The sequence below is a fragment of the Lygodium microphyllum genome, chromosome 5 (assembly GCF_053477565.2).
Source record: "Lygodium microphyllum isolate KBCC chromosome 5, Lygodium_microphyllum_v1.1.10, whole genome shotgun sequence".
Taxonomy (NCBI): domain Eukaryota; kingdom Viridiplantae; phylum Streptophyta; class Polypodiopsida; order Schizaeales; family Lygodiaceae; genus Lygodium; species Lygodium microphyllum.
The window spans coordinates 96,734,289-96,759,668 of record NC_141139.1 but is presented as its reverse complement, the minus strand read 5'-3'; the positions used below and the strand labels follow the sequence as shown (position 1 = coordinate 96,759,668).

The 25,380-nt window shown below is 43.6% G+C and overlaps 1 pseudogene; it reads right to left on the bottom strand.

Moving 5' to 3' along the window:
* Positions 1–23,022: 23,022 nt before the first annotated feature.
* LOC148036166 (uncharacterized) lies at positions 23,023–24,753 on the bottom strand (annotated as a pseudogene).
* Positions 24,754–25,380: the final 627 nt, after the last annotated feature.

Genomic DNA, 25,380 nt, shown 5'->3' with positions numbered 1-25,380 from the left:
ATACAAATGCTATGAACAAATTGTGATTACATTAAAGAATGTACCCCATAGAAAGCTAAATGTAGTGGAAGCTTCTTTGTATGAGAAAGCGAGAAAGATCAAGGCAAAGACTTAATAACTCCACCAAATCCTATAATATCTTCACTCTATAGCAAGGGATCTTCAAAGATTGTTTGCAAGACATGCAGGAAAGTTGGACTCAAGGAGCAAGGTTGCTAGAACAAGGGAAAGAGCTAGTTATGGAACCCTACACCAAAGGGGTTGGTTTTATCACTTCAGAGAGTTCGAACTACCCCTGATGGCGAAAGGTCGCTTCATAGGGAGGACATTTGATAGGAGGTGGTAAGGGTGCCAAGGGGGCTCTTGCTAGTAAATTCCTTATGTACCTAGGAGCTTCCGAACCTCTACATGGACCCAGGATGGTATTCTTGGAAAATATTGATACTAGTGAAGGGATGATTCTTAGTGGGATTGAACCTTTAGGTTGTTACTTTCATATGGGTGGAAGGAGAACTTGTAATACTCACATGTGGGCAAGAGAAGAAACTATTATAAGGAGATGAATAAAATAATTATTGGAACTTCTTGACAAAGGATAGTTTTATCTTGTTTAAGTATTGTGATATAAATTACATGAATGAATCTAATGACTTAAAGGGTTAATTAAGGAAGCTATATTTATGCATTGAAATAATAGTGTGGTAGGTAATTAGACAACTAAAGTCAATCCAAAGAGGGCAGTAGAAGGGCAAGATTCTCAATGGGTCCATCCTATAGATGGGTAGTCTTGGTGAAGCAAGAGTTTTCTTTCAAGGTGCTAGATTAGAAAAAGAACAAATGCATGATGACTACATTGTGTATCGTCTTAGATCATGATTATTATTGTTTTAAGGGATCAAAGACAAGATTGTGCCCTACGGATAGAGGGGTCGATGTGTATTTTCCCCCTCATTTCTCACTCACTATGAGCCAAGTGTGGCAATGATGTGATTTAGTCTGGATGATCTAGCACAAGAAAATGCTCAAAGATCGAATAGGTAACCTTCATCTACTCTAGGAACCCAAATTCAAGTTGATCCTCCTTGTGGGTTACACTAAAACCTTCCATCGTGAGGTGGGCTTAATTAAACCTAGGTGAAAAACCTAATATTATTCTGAGTATTGGGCAATGTCATTGAGAGATATCTCTTGATGGGCCACTAGAAGGGCTCTTAGTTGTACACATTTATCGCAGTAGAAGCCGCCTTTGACACCCTTGCGGAACTCTTTACAGAAGTCTCAATGGCACATCAAGCCCTTCCTCCTCTTGTTGGAGGTCCACTTCCAAGCTAGATCCGTCCTGGAAATATTGATGATAGGCCATCGAATGTAGAGGAGTAGACAACTTTGCATATGTTTACCTAATGATTCACCTTTATGAATTTGAGAAAAAGATAGCTAAAGGTACCCTAAAGGGATGTTCTAATAAACATTGTAACCTTGGTTGTTGCTAGTAGGTACTTTTTACATCCATGAATACTGATCTCCAAGAAAAGAAGTTCCTCTTGAAGAAAATCAAGCCACCTAAGTTCACTAAAAAAAGATCCTTGAATGTTGAGAATAATGATGAAGTTTGGATTGAAACCCTTGAAGATTCTTTTGCTACACCAAGAATAAGTGTAGCTAACAAGGCTATGATTGTTAAGCCTAAGTTAATAAATGAGACATGCTTATGGTGAAAATAGTGGTGCCGCAATAATCCTACCAATGAAACCCTTGTAAGTTGGGAAGATATCAAGAAAACTGTAAGACAAAAATACTTTCCACCTTCCTATCGTACCATCAAGATGAACGAGTTATTTTCCTTGCACTAGCTAGGATTAAGCATGGGGACCTATTATTCTCAATTTAAGACACTTCAAAAATATGCACCACCAATGAATATTTTCCAATAGGTGGCCAAATTCTACCATGGATTGAATCAACTATTGGACACTCATGTAGAGTCCTTTAAGCCAATTGACTTGCAAGATACTCTTATACGAGCCAATGCCTTAATGGTACCGAATGGAGACCATATTCTTTATGATAACTTCTGTCTAGGAATCATTCAAAAGATATGCTCCAATTATTGACGCTTCCTTTGCAAAGAGCTAAGATATATCCAAGCTGATTGCCTTGGGTTGATTAAGAAGAGGAGAAACCGGTAACAAAGTAAAGCCACACAAGTTCAAGTTTCAGCTTGCTCAACAATCGGATGATGATGATGAAATCCTAGAGCCCACTGAAATCTTTAAGGATGATTAGAAGTCCTAGAAAGCTCTTCATGAAATGTAATAAGCCCTATATTTGTAATAATTTCCTATCATTGAAATAATAGTTGAGTTATAGTTCATTGTAATAAATTTGTTTATCTTGAAGTTTGAGTATTTGTGCACAATTTAAGTTAAACAATGAGACCAATGGACTTATCCTTTCAAATGATATACAAGGATAAGGCATCAATAATGTAGTGATGCTTTCAATCATAAATGAGTCTGCATTAGAGTTTTGAGAGGAAGAAGTAGAGTCAAGTCCTTTCTATTTCTTCCTAAAAATCAAGAGGATAAATCTTAAGAGATGACTAACTATAGGGTAATATGAGTAGCATCGTACCTGATCATCTAAGTGTAGGTTGCGTCTAATAGCTAGAACTTTGAATGAAAGAGGCACCATGTATGTAGGGTTGCATTCAATTGTTTTGATTGCCCTCCTTTGCTCAGCATTAGTCATGATCCGACGGCCTATTTTCTCCCATTGGAGTCGTAAGGCGTACCATAGTTGCAGGAATGGAGAAGCAGAGCTGGCAAGCTACACAAGCTCCTCCAATTCACGCTCCGGAGTAGGCGAGCGGGCTTGTGGTATGAGGTGACTAGTCGTCTGAGAACAGCTTGTTCCTTCGAGATCTCTCCATTAGCGATTAGCTTGGCCGGAACTTTGGGAAATTTGATGGTCATGAACTCATAGTCCTCCCAAGTGCATGGAAATGAGTGAACATCCGAAGCGAGGGGTTTGTCAAGAAGTCCTAGGTCAAGCCTCTTGTAGCTTCTAGCGAATGTAGTGAAGGTGTCATCCAACTCCTTGATGCATGTCACTACCTCATTCCCTGAGGTCTCAACAAGATCCTTGGCTACTGATAGGAAGGATCGTCTTTTGTACGAAGGTTTCAGACCTGCAGGTGGTGATGGAGTAGTTGGGCTGGACAATAGTGACTCCCTTGCAGGTGTTGTTACTGGGATTGTGCACTTTGGATCATTTGGAGATGCTGCGGTGAGCTCCCGTGCCATGGGAAGCATGCTACAATTCATTCGAGCGAGTATGGGGGTGTGCACCTCCTCTAGCCTGGATGGTGCTAGATCATCCAGTTTGGGACACTAAAGGTGTTGGGTGGCCTTAACCATCACCGTTGCTAGTTTGACGTACCTTACGACTTGTGCTTTGCCTGTGTCAGTCTGTCCAGTCAAAGTGGGGTTGCCCAAAGTTGACCCTTTTGGGTGTCTGACCTTATGCACCCATATCCAGGGGTTGCCCCTCATAGTATCCTTCCGCTCGCAGGAGATCTTTTGATATCCATCGTGGCGTGGCAATGTGCCCATGTCGATGGTGCCTAGGCTACCTCTTAGGCTGCAACTACTTTTTGCGTTTAGGAGCATGCTTTTGTGGTCTACCAGGAGGCGGTGCTCGCCGCTTTGGCACCCATATGTGCATGGGTTCCCTGGCCATGTGGATGGCTTGGGTGGGTTTGCTCCTAGCGGTTGGGGTACGTGGTGAGATATCCATACCCTTCTCCTTAGGCTTGGCTGTGGGGTTCTCTATCGGTGGCTCTGCAGTTGTAGAAGGTGCAAGATGGCCCTTGCTGAAAGTAGTTACTATATGCACATTGGCCATGGTCAGGTGAATGTGGTCTAGGTTGTAGTCCACATTGCAGTTTGTCTGCTTTTTGAAAGTGCGCCCTAGTAGTGATTTATCACCGTCCCCTTTAGTGTTTGGTAACACATAAAAGAGGAATGGGATACTCCCAGACTCGACGGAGACAGCCACTTGGCATTTCCCTAAGAGAGGGTAAGTGTCGCCCCCAAATGGGCTAAGTTTCATGTTCGTGGGCTGTAATTTAGGCTGACCAATGCGTGTCCAATGGTCATGTGTCAAGACATTACGGTCGACCCCTTTGTCGATCAGGGCATCAAAAGAATATGTCCGTTCTGCAGTGACCGTGATTCGAAGGTAGGCGGGTGCCACTGCTTCTTCATCATGATCGGTTAGTTCAGTGATTGTGGCCACACAAACAATGACGAGGGTTTCGCGCATCGGTGGTAGGTGCAACGGATAGGAAGGGAGATAGTACTTTTTCATGCGGCTACCATTGAAGAAACCTATTCCTTCCCCTTCGAGCGTCTCCAACTCGACATTGCCCGTTCTGCTAATTGCACGCACCCAGAAAGGCCCCAACCCTCAAAATTTCATCTTCTGTTTGTGCCCTTTCATCGAGTAGAGTAGTACAAGCTCCCCGTGATCAAAGTTGCGCTAGTTGAGTGCTTGTCATACCACATCTTTCATCGTGCCTTTTCACAGATTAGAGCGTGGGTGGCTAAAAGCTGAGTTTCTGTGAGACGTTCTAGCTCCTCTAAGCAGTTAGTCCAAACCTCTCTTCCCTCCCAACGCTCCTGCATTGCTATTCTTAAGCTAGGGACAAAGAATTCTAGAGGTAGAATGGCCTCCGTCCCGTAAGTTAGCCTAAAGGGTATTTGCTCGACAGTCGTCTTATAAGCCGTCCGATAAGCCCACAAGGCGGCCATAAGCTTATTATCCCAGTCTCTTCGTGATGTGGATACTACCTTAGTAAGTACATTGACCAGGATTTTTTTTGTGGACTCCGCTTGGCCATTTGCCTGAGGGTGGTAGGGGAAGGACCTTCTATGAATGATTAAAAAGTTTGAGAGCAGGTGGGATGTTACCTCATTAACGAAGTGTGCGCCTTGATCACTTACTAGTTTGATTGGACAACCAAACCGTGAAAAGACCTGTTTCCATAGGAACTTCGCAGTGGTCCTAGCGTTGTTCCTTCTGGTGGCTCGTGCCTCCGCCCACTTCGTCAGGTAGTCTGTTGCCACAGTGATGTAGCGCGCCTAGGAGTATTGAGCTGTTGGTCTGATAGGTCCGGTGCACTCTGGTCCATTCCCATTCAAGCTGAGCCAAGAGATCGTTAGGGGTTTTAGATTAGCCGCTTTGTTGCCTTTCAGTTTAGTGGTTAGGTACCCTACGATTCCCTAAAGCTCGAGCTTGTTAATGGGGGTGTGGAACGAGACCGGTCTCCCTGGATCCCGCGAGCTCCCCGCCATCATGCAGAGTGGCACAATGGGCTCCTTTGCTGGCACACTTAGTGACTTGGCCACTTGCTTATACAACTCTTCCTCATCTGAGGATGTCAGGTCAATGGTTGCCAAGACATGCATCCAATCCCTCTCATCCTCAGGGCAAGGAATGTACTTGGTCAGTGTCCCATAAGGCTTGTGCGCCTGGGTGTCACCTTTTAGCATGGTTGAGATAGCATCAAGGTCGGCTGGGGTAGTCCTCCATGTGTCCATCTCAACCCTTACCTCATCCGTCCTATTTCCCAAGAATATGAGGTTGTTTCCCCAGTCTTCAATCACTTGTGCATTCCTCATCCATGGCCGGCCTAGCAGTATATTGTAGTCCACCCCCTTCATGACAATGAAATTTACAAAAAACTTCACTCCTGCGATCTTCACTTGCCAGTTTTTAAAGACCCCGAATGGTTTGACCTTCATTCCGTTGGCCAATGTAACATTGAACCTAGCCGCTTCCACAGGTGGGTTTCCCCAGGCCTGTAGAACTGCATGGCTCAAGACACTGACCCCGGCACCGGTGTCCACAATTCCTTTCCGTGTTGCGTTCCCCAAGGCTAAAATAGGTAGGATTGCATGCATCTCTATGCCTTCCTAGAAAGCGTTGATGTGCAGTGACCTTGGAGTTGAGTACAGTATTAGGCTTGGAATTTGTGTGGCTGCGTCCTGCTCGTGCAAGTCAGTGGCAGCATGCTCCCCCTTCCCCTCCACCCAGTGCCTCAATTCTCGCCACAATGGAGGGTGTTGCTGAAGCAAGTCTCCCAAATTAACGGTCACTGGGGTAGTTACTAAGGTGGTGAGGAGGTTGCTGGGTAGTTGGCTTCCTCCTTGGTCACCACTCTTCGGCCACATGTCATGGCTAGCTTGTTGATAAGCTTTTCCCTGGTCTTGCCTTTGTGGCATATCTCGTGGTATTAGCGCATTCCCCAATTGAGGTCGCAATGGCAAATTGGGTGTGCTTGCACTAGAAAGGTCCTCCATTGGATCCTCCAATATGGGTTTTACATCTTTAAGGTGTTCTTGGGCATCCTTGACCCACTCCTTTACCTTGGCGATAGCCTCTAGTTGTGAGAGCGGAATTTTGGTGCCGGGAATTGCTTAAAAATAGCTAAAAATTATGAATATCAAGGGAAAAATATCCAATGTCAAAGGCGGCGGCTCGACCTAGGACGATTTTAAGCGTCAAAGTGCTCTAAGGACGCCCGGGCAATACTTGTGGATTTTTAGTAATTTTTCCATGTGCCTGTAGCGGTCAATGGAGCTATCAATTAGTGCAAGATGCCGAGACGAGCTCACAAAAATTTTCAGATCGCGATTCGGACACCGTATGCGAGAGAGACGGGAAAAGGGCCAAAAGGCCGATCAAAAATTGGAAGGTGCCCAAAAAAGAGAGCTGAAGGGGTGCCTTTGTGAAGGGGCACCCCCCTTCCAAAAAAACATGATTGAGGGGGGGCGGCGTGCTGCAGGCGCTGAAAAAAACGGCGCCCCCTCCCCAAAATGGAGATGGTGGCTTGAAAGTAAGCCATGGAAGCAACTACAGCAAGGAACTACACTCCTTCCACGCTCCATATCGCTCCAGTCCACGCAAGAAATGGCAGCCTGTAGAGGGAGAGAGAAAATCATTCTTTCTCTCTCCTCCCTCTCTCTCCTCTAAAGGCAGGTTCATGTGGGAAGAGAAAAGAAGAAGAAAGAATGATGGAGGCTTGTCCGGCATTGATCGGATTGCTCCACGGGCTGGAAATGGTGACTTGTGATCGTCATGAGCATGAAGTGCTGCTGATTTTTAGATTTGCAGCCATGGACATGAAACCCGAAACACGCAAATAAGCGGTAATTCAAAATTTTCAAAGGAAATTTGAGATTTCATGGCTTTTGATTGATAAAATGTTGTTCATGTGGGCTAGAAATTGTTTATGTTGCTGTTTTCCATGAGTACTTGTTGATCATAATCACAAAATCAGAAAAACATGCATCTTGTGTCTCAAAATAATACACTAAAACACGTAAAATATAGAAAATCAAGGAAAAATGATGTTTTTGGGCATAAAAATGGAAGAATAAATAGGAACACCAACTAAATTTTCATTTTTGTTGCAAGAAGGAACTAAGGGCTACAACCCATAACTTGTCTTGAATTTTTAGTAATAAAATAATGCAAAAAATAAGGAAAAATACAAGAAAAATAGAGAAAACCACTAAAAATAGGGAAAAAATGCATTTTGGGTACGAAAAATTATTGAAAATTAAGAACAATGTTTGTGAATGTTTGTGGGGACCAAAGCATGAGGATTTTCCTCAGTTCAACCCCACATTCTTGTTCTAGTGTGTCTTTTTCCGCTCTTTACACATAAAATGATGGAAAAATGCCTTATAAATCTATACAATGATGCAACATTTGATCAATGGGAGGGTAGAGCGGTTAAAATGTGTCTAAATGCGGAGTAAAATGATGAAAAGATTGTTGGTTTTTGTTTGCATGCCATATAGGTTGGTGAATAATTATAAAATAAGGGCCTAGTAGCATGAGGGTTTCCTCGGTACTGGGTACATGCAACGCCGCATAAGAACGGTAGTTGAAAATCATTAAAAGGATGTTTTCCACATGTGCACAATATTGATTTTATAATTGTTGGAGCACTTAGCATCCACACTATGCATAAATCATGGAAATATTTAAAGGTATTAGAAATCCTGGATGCACAGCAATTGCTTTCATTAGGACCTTGACCCACGTTGAGTGAGAGACAGGACACCCTAAGCCATAGGCTAGTCGTGGGGTCTAGGGAAAAGAGAAGTAAGGACAATGGTACCTTCCTGTATACGATTAAATGGTACCCTGAGTGGATTTTGTACGAAATGTTTATATGTTGAGCGACGCACCGAGGGGCCAATCCCCAAGGTGTAGGAGGGTCGCAGAGGGGTGGCAGCACTCAGCCGTTGGAGGACCCCCTATGTTTGTGCTTCGTGCCATTAGGAAATGTGTAAGGGACTCCCTCTGAGGAGTAATGGGTGAGAGAAGAGTGGATTACAAATGACGTAATACAAATGCAAGATATTTAGGAAGGCAATGTATGTGTCATCAATGCTCCTGGCTGCGAGGCCGGGGGGTTGTTGAGTGCGTGAGATAGAGGTCCGGCTAGTGCACGAGCCAGTGCCGGCCCGTTCTAGGTTCCATCAAGTTGTCGCATGGGATGAGGGTATTCTCCCACCTTGGCACTACCTAATTCCGCCATCTTGGGGGTGGAGGTCTCTGTCTCGGCATTTGTGACCCCCTTTCCCGCCACTAAGGTTGTAGCTTCCTCAGTTTTAAGAGTGATCCTTGCATCTCCTCTCTTTCTCCTTCTCCTCTAGCTTTTCTTTGCTGCGTCCAAATTACTTGGCCAAGGCAATGAGATGCTTGTTCGTCTTGTTTGCGCTCGCATCATGACATGCAGTGGGATGGGTGTGCAAGGGTCTCTACCCCAAATAGCCCCAAGGGCATAGGGGGCACGTTGGCCGGACTAGATGATGGTTTTTGGCTAGGGCAGTCAGGAAACAGGTGCGTGATCCCACATTCGGCGCATTAAAGGTCAACCTTGTCCTGATTTTCATGTTTCCTTTCTGGGCAGCGTGATGAGATATGGCCTCGATGACCGCATGTCCAACATGAGATTGGGTCCTGGCTTGGTCCTCCCAAGCCTCTGCCTAGTGCCATCACCGGCACCGGTCAATAGTCAATCAAGACTGGATTGCCTTCCTCATCATAGGAGATGTATGGGTTTATGTAGCTCTCTTCTTCACTAGGTTCCTCCACATAATGAATAGGAGCGTCACTCGGTGCTTGGGTTACGTAGGGTCCTGGTGGTCTGGGTATGCATGTTGGGTTCATCTCTAGCCTAGGGATGGCCGGTCTTGTGTCGTTTGATGCTGGAAGTGCCAGCTGGGCTCCCCTATCGAGGAAGTTAGATGGCCTGTTGCCTAGGTAAGGAGGGTTGTATTGCTGCACATATGGAAACCTCCCGGGAAATTTGTAGTGCAACGCGTCATGTCCGAATCTACCACAGTTCGAACATAGCCTAGATCTAGGATCTTGACACTCGGCTGGAAGGTGGTTTCCACCACAGTGTATACACTGCACGTGAGCTCGTGTAGGCTTCCTTATTTGTTCTTGCAAACATGAAAGCTCCATCCTCACCTCAGCCAAGTCCTGGCCTTGGTCGACTCCATTTCCCTTATCCCGTGCACTAGAGCTCTCTCTCTCACCTGACATCGTTGACCACTCTAAAGCCCTCTCACCTATACCGTCCTGACTGGTGTTCCTCATGCTTCACTCCCTCAGCTGGTCATCCACCCTTATCGCTTCATCAAAAACCCTAGCCAGCACATCTGTGTGGAGGGTGGAGTTACTAGCCAAGGCCTTGTAGAGTTCCTCGCTACGGATTCCATTTATGAACACTGTAGACATAGCCTTTTCGTTAGGTCGCTCATTGGCCGGGAGCCTCTTGAAGAGGCTACGTACATGTGTGCTGTAGTCTCTTACGTCCTCCTTTTCCCTCTAGCTGACATTCATCAAGCGGACGATGAGGTTTTCTAAGTTTCCTGCCTCAGAGAACCTCTTGATAAAGTTGTCCTTAAGATGGGCAAAGTTCCCACGCTCGGCTGCATCTAGGCTATTGTACCACACCCTCCCCTTATCACCTAAGCACACCCAAAAGCTTGGAGCATGATGCAGGGTCTGTGAGGCCATTTTCTTCACAAACCTGTTCAAATTGCTCCACAAACCTATATGGGTCGTTGCTAGGTTCATACTTGTCCAGTTTTTTTGCCACTATAGGGATCCTAGATTGCCCCTTTTCCCCTTGTGTGACCCCTAATCCTGAGAGTAAGGCTGTGGCTAAGGCTGCTGCGCCCTGCTCAGCGTACGTGTTGTCCATGAGCCGCTTGGCTACAAGTTCGCTTAATGACAAGTCAGCCTCCACTGCACGCTCTCTCTCCGCATTTGGTCCTGCCTTTGTTGCTCCAGCCAGGGCTAGCACACACTGGGCCTCGTACATATCCACTGCTCGCTCTCTCTCCGCATTTGGTCCTGCCTTTGCTGCTCTAGCCAAGGCTAGCACGTGCCAGGGCTAGCACGCACTGGGCCTCATAAATATCCACATCTTGTTGGAGTTTCCTAGTCTTTTTCTTGTGGTTATAGGTGATCATGCTCTCTAGCACCCTTCTGATTGCCTTTCGTTTCTCTTCTAGGATCGCTACCACTTCCTCTACTAGCCTACCCTGAACTACCGTCGTGGCCAGCAAGTCATACTCGTTGACTAACTCCTGCACCATGACTGGGAATTCTCCCAAGTCCAGTCGGTCCTCTCCTTGTCCGCTTTGGGATCTTGACATTGCTTCCACTTCCCGTTTCACTAGGTTGTCGATCAACTTGAGTAACTCTGGCAGTGTCCGATTCTCTATGTTGTGGTCCTCCGGATCTTCGTGTCCTCTTAGGGCCCTACAGATGGAGTTCCCTAGTAGCCCGCTATGCTTTGGGATCCTCTCCTAGTAGTGGGTTCCTTGATATTATTATGTTCTCTGATAAGCTCCTTGTTACTAGAAACCGTCGTTAATCTTATCCACAACTTGTGCTTTGTGCTTTCTAGTGCTCAGTGTGGATACAGGCTTTTCCCTTCCTTGTAGTGCACCCTAGGTGATGAAATCAGAAGGTGAGGTGAGGATGCACTAAATGCCTGATGCAAACTCCACCCCATTGCCTATGGTTGTAGCCAGATGTGGCTCTTGGTGCAGATCCTAACCAATCTAAAGTCTTACAGAAAGACCCTGCGGTTGGTTAGTTGGTTGGCTGGTCACCGAACATCACGTCCAATTCCAAATTATGTCCGCCCTGTGTCTAGCTATTCGGGGTGAATCTTCGGTCACCTTGTCCGGTCTCCAACTTCCAAGATTAAACTGGATTTCTTGGGGGATCAGAGACGTGACCAAGGTACCCAGGATTATGGCCTAGGTGAACCACCTTCTATTTAAGCTCTGGTGCTTTGGTCCGATTCTGGGGATCGGACGGGCTGGTCCAATCTTACTTTGGTCAGTCCGACCATTGCAATGGGTCGAGTGGCTCAAGTTTGGGACTCAGACACGTGGCCCGACTTGGTGGGCTGGTCCAATTATAGGAGTTAGATTCAATCGGTCCGATTGTCAATTGGTTCGATTATGGGAGTCGGACTCTCTGACTCTCAAAATCGGATGGGGGTCCGATTCTGGGAATCGGATGGACTGGTCTGACGGCACGGTCGACGGTCCACAAGTTGCACACGGCGCCTTTAGGTCAATGCCTACTCTATCAAATCGTGCCGCACTTTCCAAATAAACGTGAGCAATAGAGGGAAATGTTTGGCATACCTCAAAGCAATGGGGCACTCGATCAGTCAGCACTTCACGATCTCCCATAGCTCTCTCCCTCTCTCGCTCTCTCCCGGGCTCTTAGGCTCACAGTCTTCTCCGAAGGCAGGGTGTCAAATGTGGCCCCCCTGGTCTCCTGGGCCCCTTATTACCTCCCTTAGTCTGTTGTAGACTCAGAGACTAATCTCATACACTCCACCAACCAAATGTCTAAATTTGCGTCCCAACTTCCTTGTCTCCAGTAGCAGTAGAACCCTTCTGTTCCCTTCTTTTTCCTATCCTACCCTTAACCTATTGCAACAAAAATCAGAAACAGAAATAAAGACAGATGGTCCTACTCTAACACTCAACAGCAAATCAAAATACTTACTTGCTCCAAGGATTAAAATCTCCTAATCCTCCTAACTATCTCGAGCATCGGTTCAGGTTGCAAACCCTACAGCCATGCTCGATCTGATGTGCGTGGCGCTCAAGGCTCTATTCTGTGTGTCCCAAAAATGGAACCAAAATGTACGGGAGCTACGAAGCTCTACCCTGAGACCTACTGACTGCTTATTGATCAAGAATTTCAAGCCAAGCGGCCATGGCTACCTCTCACATAGCCAACGTGCAATGCCTACCTTGGGGGTGTAGTGAGCTTACCTTGATGCTCGATCGAGTTCCCTCCTCTCTCTCACACTTCGGTAGCTCCACGATCCTTGTGGCAAGTTCAAGAAACCTCAAGCCCTCTCCGTCAAGCTCCATCCTCCATAGCCATGCGAGACGAGGGAAGAGAAGAAGAGAAGGAAAGATGAAGAGAGAAGATGGGGAGCTTCTTCTCCACAATCCCTCACTCTCACACACTCACTCCCTCACACTCCCTCATGCTCCCTCAATCCCTCACTCAAGCACAAGCAAGAAGGTAAGAAGTAAGAGAAGAGGAAGAAGAAGCTTTAGCCACACCCAAGAATGAGCTTCTCATTCACTTTGAACTTTATATACATGCCCTACCTTTTGGGCAGTCGTCCACACATTTTACATGGCCGGCCATTAGCCTAGGCCCTCTTTTCCTATTTCCCATCGTTCCCACCCATCGTGTTTCCACTACTGCATACAATTTACACAGGTGTGAGCCTGACGCTCTTTTTTAGAAAGATTCGAAAGCGCCTTCATATCTAATGGCACACTTTTTTTTTGAGGTGACATCGTTGTTTAAATCGTTCAATCCGGGCTTCCATTTTTCGCACTTCTGCTCCATTTTCCGTCTGTGCTATGGTAAACAGATATTCTAACATATTTATTTTTTGAAGTCAGTATATACTTACATTATTTGGACAAAGGGCACAACATGGTGAAAACTACGATGGGTGTGGGACCATTTTGATGACCCTAGATTCCATCCTTGCACATTGTAGGGTAGAGAGAGAGAGAGAGAGAGAGAGAGAGAGAGAGAGAGAGAGAGAGAGAGAGAGAGAGAGAGAGAGAGAGCTTCATCACATACCCAAGCTTTGATGATGTAGTAGACTGGACTTGGATGATATAGTAGACTTATATGATGTAGTATTATTGGAATTGGGAATGACTCATAAAGATATAACTTTGAGATCTAACACAAGTATTCCTTCTAGTACCACCATTAACATAGTGGGTTATTAGATAATGACAATGGAGAGGTGGTAAAGATCCTCATCACAAGTAAGTTGCAAAATAGGAAAGAAACAATGAGAATATTGAATTGACTACATTTAGATGTTGTACATGTACATGAATATTAGAGTATGATTTACGCTTGAAGTTAATGGAGGTGGTAGGTTAGAGAATGTAGAGAGCCTATAAAGGCTTAAAATATGGATGGTAGATAGAAGTACTAGCATACATGTAATACTATTAAGGGTAACGATTTAAAAAAAATCACATGTTTCCTAGCCAAATGAGAGTCTTGCTACATAATGCTTTATGTTTCTTAGTCCTTCTGATCTCCTTCATTATCTTGATATGGTTATTGGAACCATGGATTACTCGTTATTATAAATTTTGCAACATTGAAAGATACCTGACTTATTTACTTACTGTTTATTTCCAAATACCAACATCTTCTAAGGTGCCCTCAAGGGATACAAAAGATCAAATTATGGACACTTATTGAGGTAACAAGGGTTATGGAATACAAAAAATTAGGTAGCAAGAGTATCATTCTTCTAGAAAACACACTATGAATCCTAGCATATTGGTATCATTGTGGCTTAACCTTTTAGATTTTCCTAGATCAAGATTTGCTTGACCAACCTATAGGTACTTACTAGTAAACACTTGTGTTTGCTATGCTGAGATATCCAAAGTGGATATTGAAAGGTGCTCAAAGATCATTGTTTACCTATGCTAAATACTATATCACATGACTAGGATGGTGCAAACAAGGTTTGATGGAGTCCTTTTTGTCTTAGACAAATATTTTGTAAGTGGAGAAAATTTGATTGAATGCATCAAGAAAGAAGATAAATAATTGAGTGTCTTCCAATCGCAATAAGGAGCATAATACGACCCAAACAACCTAGACCTTGCACGATGTGTGGGGCCATTTCAACGATCTTCGATTTTGTTGAAACCTAAAATGGGCCCGACACTGGCTATAGGCACTAGCCGAGCCTCTATAACTCTTAAGACAATTGCACATGGCCTTGCGGCCAAGAGCATCTAAGGGACACACTGCCCTAATTGCTAATATAGCTATTGCATTTGTAGTAGAACGAAGTCCAACAATTTCCTGAGAGGGAGACCCCATAAATCTTGGTATAGTAAACCACGTAACACAAACATAGGAGGAAACATTGCGGTTGAATGATGTGGCCCCATTGCAACTCTCCTACACCTTGGGGATTGGCCGCTTGATGCAGTGCTCTAACATAAAGAACACATTAACAATTTCCACTCTTATATATTTTGAACAATCTAGGAGATTTGATATTTCCTTACCAAGCTTGCTATTATAAGATTTGAGATACATGCTCGACTTTCTTATATACTTAAAATATATATGGTGAATATTATGTTGGCACAGAGGGAGAATAGATGAGAGAAAAGAAAGATGTAGAGAGAGAGAGAGAGAGAGAGAGAGAGAGAGAGAGAGAAGAGAGAGAGAGAGAGAGAGGTAGAAAAATTGGCAACACACTAGGGACTAGAAGATGGGCCAATCCCCCCCTTGTGGATTTATATTATTGACAAGGAGTAAGCTCCTCTATTACGCATAAGCCAGTTCTTACTTGTAGACCTTGGAAACAAGATCACGGTTCCTTGCACAGTATACAATCAACTAACACTTGCACAACTTGGAAGTTGGCACCTTTTGATCCTTCTTGAGTCTCCTTCTCTCCAATACAATATGTGTAGGGCTCTCCTCTTGGCGCTTGATTTTAGTAAAGCTTCCGTAGCACTTGCACCTTCTCTTCTCCTCTTGGATGCATGCAAAGTGATGCTTCCTTTACCTCTCTCACACCCAAGGAGAGCCTCCTTTTTTATAGGCTTTCAAGAGCTTCTCTTCTTGGAGAAAGACTTGAGTTGATCTTCATGTAAGATGTGGTTGTTCCAAGACCTAATCTGGAGCACAAATTTCGAGATATCTCTTTGTTCGGATGAAAAAACGTCCAACACAAAAGTTGTATATCTTGCTGTTTTTGAAAACTCTCACGGCCCGTTTTTAGAGATCATCTTTTTATCACAAGATATTTTAAAAATGGATTCACCATGCTTTTTTTTTAAGAACAGCTTCTGAAAATGTACTCTTAACTTGTGGTCCATGCAACCACCTTAAGGAGAGTTCATTAAATTGTCTTGGGCCTCAACCTTAAGATTGACTTCCACACAAAAGCTTGTGTCTCTTTAGACCTTAGAAAGAGAAAATAACTTCTCTCCTCACTTCCAAAGGATCATGTCTCTTGTCTTTCTTAGTGAGAGAATTACCTCTCTTTTCTTTCTTAATGAAAGAAAATACCTTAAACCTTGACTTGTAAGGGAGAGGATGACCCCAAACGAATGCAATGCTCATTACACACAAGTAAACGTTCCGTGGCGTCCCCGGATGCACACATAAATACATGTACACAATGCTAATGCACTTCCTCTTCTTAGAACTTAATCCATCTTCATTTATGTGTAACTCCTTGGCTCTTGTGTACATTATTACACTTGGCAAACACTTCTTTCCCCCTTCATAACTTGTATTACCTATACCAGATATCCCCATCACAATGCTCTGATCACCACATTAAGTGATGCACTAGGAATATTCGTCTCTAAATGGTCTCATGGCCATGCTAGATCATCATCAACACTTAAAGAAAAGAGAGTCATTAATTTATTGACATGAATTTACTAAATAGAGAATGTGTAATAAGCAATCAATTTAGTGACATCCCTCTAGCTTCTAAACAGTTGACATCAACTATAGAGGGGATACATAGTCCTTAAGAAGATCTAGAAAGTTTTTTAGTTCTCTCTCAATCATAAACTGAGCGTCCAATGGGGGATAATTCTTAAACTTAACCAGATACTTTCGTAATACCTTACCTGACCTTAGAGTATTGTCTTGATGGTGTAAAATTCTTTGAGGTACAAGAAACTCTTCTTTTTCTTCTTGTCAAGTAAATCTTCCTTGATTGGTTCCATTGGAGGTTCTCCAATATAGGGATGTAGGAAACTTATATGGAAAGCATTATGAATGTTCTAATGACTTGGTAGATCCAAAAAAAAAGTCACATAGTTTATCTTATCTGTGATCTTGAAAGGGCCATAATAGCGATTAGAAAGCTTAACCACTTTACCCTTTTGACCTTTCTACTTCTTTAAGCGAGCCTTCTCAAACTTAAGAAGAACATGTTGTCCCAAATTGAGATCTAACTTAAGACGATGCTTATCAGCTTTGCATTTTTGCTTCTCTTGTGTTCTTTGGATAGTAGCTTTTACTTGAGTGGAAGTTGTATCAATGTCTTTAACAAACTCATCTGCTGCAAAGATCTTATCCTTCGTAAGAAGGATGGGTGGTAAATGAGGCTTACCATAGATGATCTCAAAGGGTGCCTTACCAGTACTAGAGTGCACCGTATTATTGTATGCAAACTCTACTAAAGGAAAATAATTTTCCCATTATCTTTGATTAACAAAGACATAGTGTGCAGTGCTCTGTTTAGCCCAAAACACTCTGCTTTCACTTAGCAGAGAAACCTCTCTTTATTGTTCTCGTTTGTTACATCAAGGTCCTGATGGTTGGCTGCTACATCAAGAAAGGTGTTGCCGTGAATTGATCTAGCCTTCATGGAGTTAGTTAGAGTGTCCTCCTCCACACCCCCCTAAAAACAGAGGATGCTTCCAGGACTGAGATATGTAAGCTATACAATGGGCAGTTTACAGGGCTTGATTCTGATTACATGGGCCATAGTTACTGACTGATTTGATAGTCGCTGCAAACGATATGTATTTATGTGTATGCGCTGTAGGACTTTGTATGGGCCTACCCATCGATGTAGAAAGGATTCACTGAGCCCTTTGTGACGCGATGGAAAATAGACCATGACCATATCTCCTGAAGCGTATTCCACTGGATGCCGTCTTTGGTCGTAGTCACGTTTCTGACGTTGTTGAGCCACGTGGAGGTTATGATGTATTGCTCTGCGTAGGATGGGCTGTTGTTGTTGAAGCTACAACCACCAATCAGATGCTTCAGCTTGAGTTGGGGCCACTTGAAGAGAGTTCAAATCAGGTGGAAGTCACGGATCCCACCCATAAAGTGCTCAAAATGGGCTGTGCTTGGACTGATGTGTTGTATGCTTGAATTGTGAATGGAAGCACCTGATCCCAATCCTAATGTAAGGGGTCGACAAATGCAGCTATTACCTGCTTGATTGTTCTATTTAATCTCTTTGTTAGGCCATTTGTCTATGGGGATGGTAAGGTGAAGTGAACAACTGTTCAACGCCTAAACTTTGGGTCAGTATTTTGAGGACCTCATTGGTGAATTGAGGGCCTTGGTCAGATAATAGTTGTTGTGGGCAGCCATGACTGAAAATCAGCTTCTCCAACAATGCGGTAGCTATTGTGGAAGCTAAGGCATCAGGTAGTGCAATTGCTTCACACCATCGAGTCAGGTACTCAGTGATGACGAGTATGTGCTTGTTTCCAGTAATGGACGTAGAGAATGGACCCATCAGGTCCCACCCAACGAGCTCAAATGGCTCATTGATCTATATGGAGGATAGAAAACCAACATTTTGTGGTGGCGATTTGATGCTCTGGCATACAGGGCATTCCTGTAGATGTTGTGACACTGATTTCCATATCCTTGGCCAGTAATAATGTAGCCTGAGCTTGTGCAATACTTTGTGAAAACCCAGGTGTCCTGAGAGAGGATGGTTATGATAAAATTCTAGGTATGGGCCTTGTAATGTCTGAGGCACAAAGATGTGGGGTTGTTGATTGTTGGTCACATAGTGTAGGACGTTGTTGATCACTACAAACCTGCGCTGAGTAGTGTGGGGCTGAGGCGAGGTTACTTGTAAAATGAGTTGTTTGATGATGGGGTCATTCTGCTATATTGCCGCCATTTGGTCTATGTGGACTGGTAAGGCCATGGTGGGGGATTGAACTAAGCTGCCTGATATTCAGAACGGGAGAGACCATCAGCAATGAGATTTTGTGCTCCTTTACAATAGGTTAAAGTGAACTTATATTCCTGCAAGGTAAGGGACCATCTGAGTAATCTTCTTGGTGGATGTTGTTTGTGTATTAAAGAGACCAATGGCTGATGATCGGTCTCGACTTGGACCTTTGTGCCATGTAGATAGGGGTGAAACTTGCGAAATGCCCACACAATGGCTAGTAACTCCTCAATTGTTGAATAGTTTTCTTTGGCCTTTGTAAGAGAGCGGCTAATGAACGAGATAGGGTGCCACCTCTGAAGATCATCCTGCTGTAATAAAACTGTCCCGATTCCCTGATTTGAAGCATCTGTTTGTAGCTTAAAAGGCTTTGAGAAGTCTGGGTGAGCTAATAGAGCAGCTTCCTGAATGATTTGTTTAAGATGGACAAAGCTTTGGTTGCATGCTGAAGTCTATTTGTATCGTATGCCTTTCTTCAAGAGTTGTTGGAGTGGATAGGTAATCGCATCTAGGTTGGGGACGAAGTGTAGGGAGAAATTGGCCATGCCCAGGAAACTTTGGAGGGTTTTGACTGAGGATGGTGGAGGGTAGTTTGAGATTGCGGTGACTTTAGACGGATCCATCTGTATGCCATCTGCAGAGATAAAAAACCCCAAGAATTTGAGCTGAGTACTACCCCATCAACATTTTTTAAATTGCAGTTGAAGGTTATATTCCTTGATGCGCTTGAGCACCTGCTCTAAAACCTGTAGATGTTGCTGCCACGTTTGTGTGTGAATCAAGATGTCATCCATATACACTAATACTACACCTTTGTCAATTAGATCATGAAAGATAGTGTTTGCTGTTCGCTGGAAAGTGCTTCCTGCATCAGATAATCCAAAGGGCATGCAAGTAAACTGAAATAGCCCCTTTTGAGTGTGGTTCAATGGTATCTGCCAAAATCTAGAGGCTGTGAAAAATGCGGGATCTAGAGCATGGCAAAGGCGGAAGCTATGGAGGATGGAAGGAGAAGTGTGGACTCATGATGGAAAAGACACTGTTTGTTACACAAGTGAATTAGGTTCCAAGATTGAGACTTGGACTCATAAACACAATCTTGTGTATGTGGACAATGACATTGACACTTCACTGAAAAAAAAAGAGTACTATCATTGCATTAAGAAAAGGAAGCAAGTACAATGCTTTATAGGAAAGTAGGAAACTGCAGTAGGCACCATTGTGCATATGGGATAGGTTAGACTGCATATCCTTGACCCTGAAGCTCCATACAAAGAGGTTGTTTAGTGAGTGTGATTGCTGATTCTCAACACCCCTCCTCAATCACAACTAGAAAGGCACAAAGTGTGTAGAGGCTATAATGAGAATCACCTGCAAAGTGTGGGCACACCACAAACATGGTAGACACCAGAGGCTGTTGCAGAAAAGGCTAAGTGTGGGCACCAAAACATGATGGACACCCAGAGGCTGTAATAGGGGCCTCACAAAGTGTACAGGGACTGTAATGCCAAGTTACATAAGGAGTTTACAAAGCTTATGGCAGGAAGCATTAGGGCAAGGAAATACAAGGCTTTTAAAACAGTCTATCAGAATTATGAGAGTAGAAGGACTGATGAGTCTTGTCCTTCCGATCCTGGTGGTCTTCATCTTCATCTTCTTCTTCATCTTTTGGTCCATGATCTTCTTCTTCTTTTACAGCTGCAAGATAGGCCTTTTGGGACCTCTTCCTAGCATGACAGAACTTTTCAGTATGTCCGGTCCTTTTGCAGAAGTCACAGAAGAGGGGTTCCTTTTTACCTTTGTATCTGTTGTTTACATATAACATTTGTTCATCCTTTGAAGTGCTGGGCTCTTCTTTGGTTTTAAGTTTCTTTTCTTCTTCTAACAGAGATGCCTGGATATCAACAAGTTCAGGATTTGGCATGTTGATTAAAGTTGTTGATACATTATTATATTCAGGAGGCAAACTCTTAAGTAGAACACCGATGCAAACATCTTCATCCATTTTAATGTTGATTCCTGCAAGTTGGGTTAGGAGTCCTTCCATGTAATTGAGATGTGTGGCAAGTGATGTGCTGGACTTCATTTCAAGCCTGAAGAACTCAATCAGGAGACCATACTCTGATGATTTAGATTATGCACCGAACAGGGTGTTAAGTCTTTTCCATGTATCCTGTGAGGTCTCACAGTTATCCACATGGTGGATATAACTGTCGTCTAGCTCCAATTTGATAATGGCCTGGGCTCTATCATCATTCTTTTTCCAAGTAGTTGCAAGGTCCGCGTCCCGAGGTTTCTTCTCTTTGCCATTTGTGATGGCCCAGAGACCCTTTTTCATCAAGATGAGCTTGATGCGGGTTTGCCAAGTGTGAAACCCAACTCCTTTGCATCGAGCATTTGGAGAATCTTTTCCCATGTTGAGGTTGCAAGATCAGCAGCAATCAACACCAGAATTATGAGATTTTATCAGTAGAAGAGCAGAATGCAGTGTGCCAAGAGACACAGTTAGTGACAGTGTGAAAACACACTATGTCAGTGTTGATGTTGAGCTTGATTCTTCTTGTTCGGGATCGTTTGGTCGTTCTTCAATCCTCTCAGGTCCTTCCCCTCCTTGATTTGATGCTGGGTCAATGGATTAGAGTGACAGAGGCTTGGGTTGAGTGTTAGGAGAAAGAAAAACTGAGGAAAAAAAAGCTTGAGAAATTTTGGCTATGGTGGAATTAGGGTTTCTGAGATAGGGGCCTGGTTTTTTCAACATTGCGGGAGCTATACTTGATCATTTTCAAAAAATTTTACATGCCTAGGAAACTGACTTCATGGGCTATCAAAGCCCCACGATAATCGTCAAGATCGTGGACTGTATGAAGCACGTAGGCATGTCGAACAGATTCAGCGCAGTTCAGGACAGGTTTCCGCGATTTTCGCAATGCTGGGGTCAGGGCGTAGCAATGTGATCGATTTTCGTGCCAAGATGAAGTGCCTTGAGTAGAGGAAAAAATCCCTAGAAGAAATCAAGAGCTGAAGTGGCCTGGTTGAGAAGTTATTGAGCCTCCAAGTGAGGTAGGTCCTGTCTGACTATGGCAGACACAGAGCAGAGATTGAGAATTTTCACAATGCTGAGCTCCAGATGGTCAAATGTCCTAGATTGATGTGATACAGGGAAGCTTTGTGAGTTGGGGAATACTTTTCCAGAAGGAAGCTCCAAGATATTTGACATGTGGAGTGAGATATAAGCAGCTCAATTTGACAGGGTGCTGTTGGCTATGGCTGCCATGGAAGCTTCAGTGAGAGTAGAGTTGGGAGATGAAGTCATGAGCTGACATTGAGCTAGATTGAGATTGAGAGGAATCAAGAGAGGCTGGAGAAGCAATGACATGCCCAACTGGGCTCTGATACCATGTGAAAAATGCGGGATCTAGAGCATGGCAAAGGCAAAAGCTATGGAGGATGGAAGGAGAAGTGTGAACTCATGATGGAAAAGACACTATTTGTTACACAAGTGAATTAGGTTCCAAGATTGAGAATTGGACTCATAAACACAATCTTGTGTATGTGGACAATGACATTGACACTTCACTGAAAAAAAAAGAGTACTATCATTGCATTAAGAAAAGGAAGCAAGTACAATGCTTTATAGGAAAGTAGGAAACTGCAGTAGGCACCATTGTGCATATGGGATAGGTTAGCCTGCATATCCTTGACCCTGAAGCTCCATACAAAGAGGCTGTTTAGTGAGTGTGATTGCTGATTCTCAACAGAGGCCAGGTCGAGAGATGTGAAATATCTTGATTTACCTAGCTGATCCAGTAAATCATCTATCCTAGGGAGAGGATAAAGATCATGGACAATGACTTTATTTAAGGGTCGGAAGTGGATGCAAAATCGATAAGTGCCGTCATCCTTGTGGACTAGATGGGGTTCAGAAACCCAATTATTATTAGATGGCACAATGATTCCTTTCTGAAGCATATCTGAAACTGCATGGTCGATTCTTTCTTTTTCCAAAGGAGACCTTTTGCGAGATGCCATGCGTACAGGAGGGGAATCTCTTGTGTTGATTACATGCTGTGTGGGGAAATTAATTTGTGAGGTCTTGGCTCTTGTGTGATAAAGGGTAGGAAACTTCCCTAAAATATCTTGAACATCACGCAAACATGTGTGAGAGATTTCTAATGTGACCTGTGTGTGAATGATCGTGGGGTTTATGTGTGAGCACATCAGTAATGGAATTGGAAGTGAAATTGGTAACACCAGTTGTTGAGTATCAAAATGTTATTGAGCCTTTGTCTTGACAAACCAATCACAGCCTAAAGTCATGGGAAATAGCTGCTTAGGTAACACATAAAAAGAATGTTGAAAAGTTTGCTGAGCTAAAGAGAAAGTACAATGAGCTTGTGTATGAGAGTGATATACTTGTTAGTTATCGCCAAAGAAGACCTGGATTGAAGGTGCTATGGTTGTGTGTAATCCTAACTCCTGAACTAACTGTTCATTAATGGATGAAATGCTACTGCCTGAGTCTAGAAGAACTTCATGAGATGTGTTACCTAAATGAGCTAAAGTTGAACACACCATGCATTTGGAAGATGAGGCGGCTTGAATATGCGGGCGATGCTCCTCCTCCAGCACCCAACCTAGATGTTTTTCGGAAATTCAGCTAAGGCGGCAGCATCAACAAGTTGTACCTGAGCATTCTGGTGGTGTTGTTGCATATGAAGCTTCCTACAATGCCGCTTGATATGCATAGCCGAAGCATTCAATCTTTCTTCTTCTGGAATAGCAGTGGAGCTCCCCATGGCGAAGTGCTAGGATGGATGTAGCCTTAGTCTAATAGTTGCTTGAGTTGCTCTTTCAACTCAATATCTTCCGGGATGGACATCCTATATGGTTTCTTTGCGATTGGTGCAGCTCCTAGCGCTAGCTTGATTTCATGATCGATTTCCCTTTGAGGAGGAAGTTCAGTCAGCTCTTCAGGAAATACGTCTGTGTATTCCTTTAACCATGAAGGTTCTTCCCTATATTCTTGATCCTGATCTAGCTTATTTAGCTTAATCAAATAGACAGGTAGGCCCTTCCTAACTCCTTTTATTATCCGTGTTTCTTTGGCCAGTTGAATTTTTGGCTTCCTAGCCTCTCCTTGAGTTATGACTAGTTCCCCTTCCAAATTTTGAAAGGAAACTTGGCCCTTTCCATAGTGAATGTGGGCATCATTGGGTATTAGCCAATCCATACCGATCAAACATTCGTAGACACCTAGGTTCATTACCCTGAATTTGACCAAAGTCGACTTTCCACCCAGTAGGAATTTCACCTTAGCAGTTTGCTTGGTACAAGAGACCTCTTGACCATTTGCTAATTCCACAAGTAGGGTAGGTGCATCTTTTGTGGCTATTCCTAATCTCTTTGCACAGACTGGTGAAATGAAGGAATGTGTATTGCCACAATCAATCAAGGTTTTAAAGCTTTTACCTTGGTAATCCGAAGGGGTTTGAATCACTAAGTTGTTGCAATAAAAACAATTTGGTCGTCTTTGGTCATCCTGTGTAGATAATGCTCGTCGGGAATTGATTTGCATTCTGGATAACGATATACATGGGTGTTGGAGTTGACTCCAATAGTTGCCTCTGTGCACTTGGTTGAGGAACCATGGCCATTGGAGCGTCAGTATTGGTTGAGGCCTCGATACGTTGTGCTATTTGAATGGTTGCATGAAAAGAGGTTGGGCCTTGATCCCGTACTCGCCTGGAAATGTCATGACGGAGGCGTGGCCAGAGGAAGAACAACTTCATGTCTTCTGACATTGTGGGGTCAACTCGCAGCAAAAGCTGATTCATTCTGATTGCAAACTGAGCTATTGGTTCAAGTTGTTGTTGCCTCAAAGTGTTGAGCTGCTAAAGTGTTGTCTATGTAATATTTTGATGTGCAAAATTTTGTATCAGTAATTTTTTAAAGACTTGCCAATCACCTTTAATTTCTTCTTACTGATGGATGAACCAAGTTTCAGTGACATTTTCCAACAGTTTCTGAATCTCCATGGCCTTCTGCTCATTAGATCATTGATGGTAGCCTGAAACATTCTCGAAATGGTCCAGCCACATCAGCACATCTTCGGTCAGCAGCCCAGAGAATGGTTTGGGTTTGATTTTGGGATCGGGTTTGTGAAGGTGAGGAGCGCTGGACGATAAGTAGTTAAGCAGGGTTTGGTTTGTGTGATTCACTTGCAGGAGCATGTTGGAGACGGCTTGAAACATGTGCTCCATCTGCACAGGTTTTGGTTGCACGGGTTGTGCTGTAGCAAACTCTGGCTACATAAATGCATCTTCGTACACATGTGAGTGAGCAGATTGGCGTGGGGAGGCTGCACGGCCTATGATTGGATGCTGAGAGAGTTTAAAATAAAGGATATGCATGAAGGAGACGTGAATAGCAGGGTGCACTAGACGTGGTGAGCATTGCCCGCCGTCTCCACCAATGTGGAGTGCTCTGTTTATCCCAAAACACTCTGCTTTCACTCATCGGAGAAACCTCTCTTTATTGTTCTCGTTTGTTACATCAAGATCCTGATGGTTGGCTGCTACATCAAGAAAGGTGTTTCCTTGAACTGATCTAGCCTTCATGGAGTTAGTTAGAGTTTCCTCCTCCATAATAGGTTTTCAAAAGGTTTAGAACAATAGAATTAGCACTTTCACTCTACCCATCCATTTGAGGATGATAAGAGGATGAAAATTTTAACTTTGTCCAGAGGTTCTTGAAGAGAGCTTGCCAAAAGAGGTTGGTCATGCAGGGATCTCGATCACTTATAATGGACTTAGGCATGCCATGATGTTTGAAAATATGAGCAATGAATAGCCTAGCCATATGATTTGCTTTGATTGTCTTTCGCACATGTATAAAGTGAGCTTGCTTTTACTGAATCTATCAATGATAGTCGAGATTGCATCGTTGCCTGCTTGTGTGCGAGGAAGCTCCATGATAAAGTCCATTGCTATACT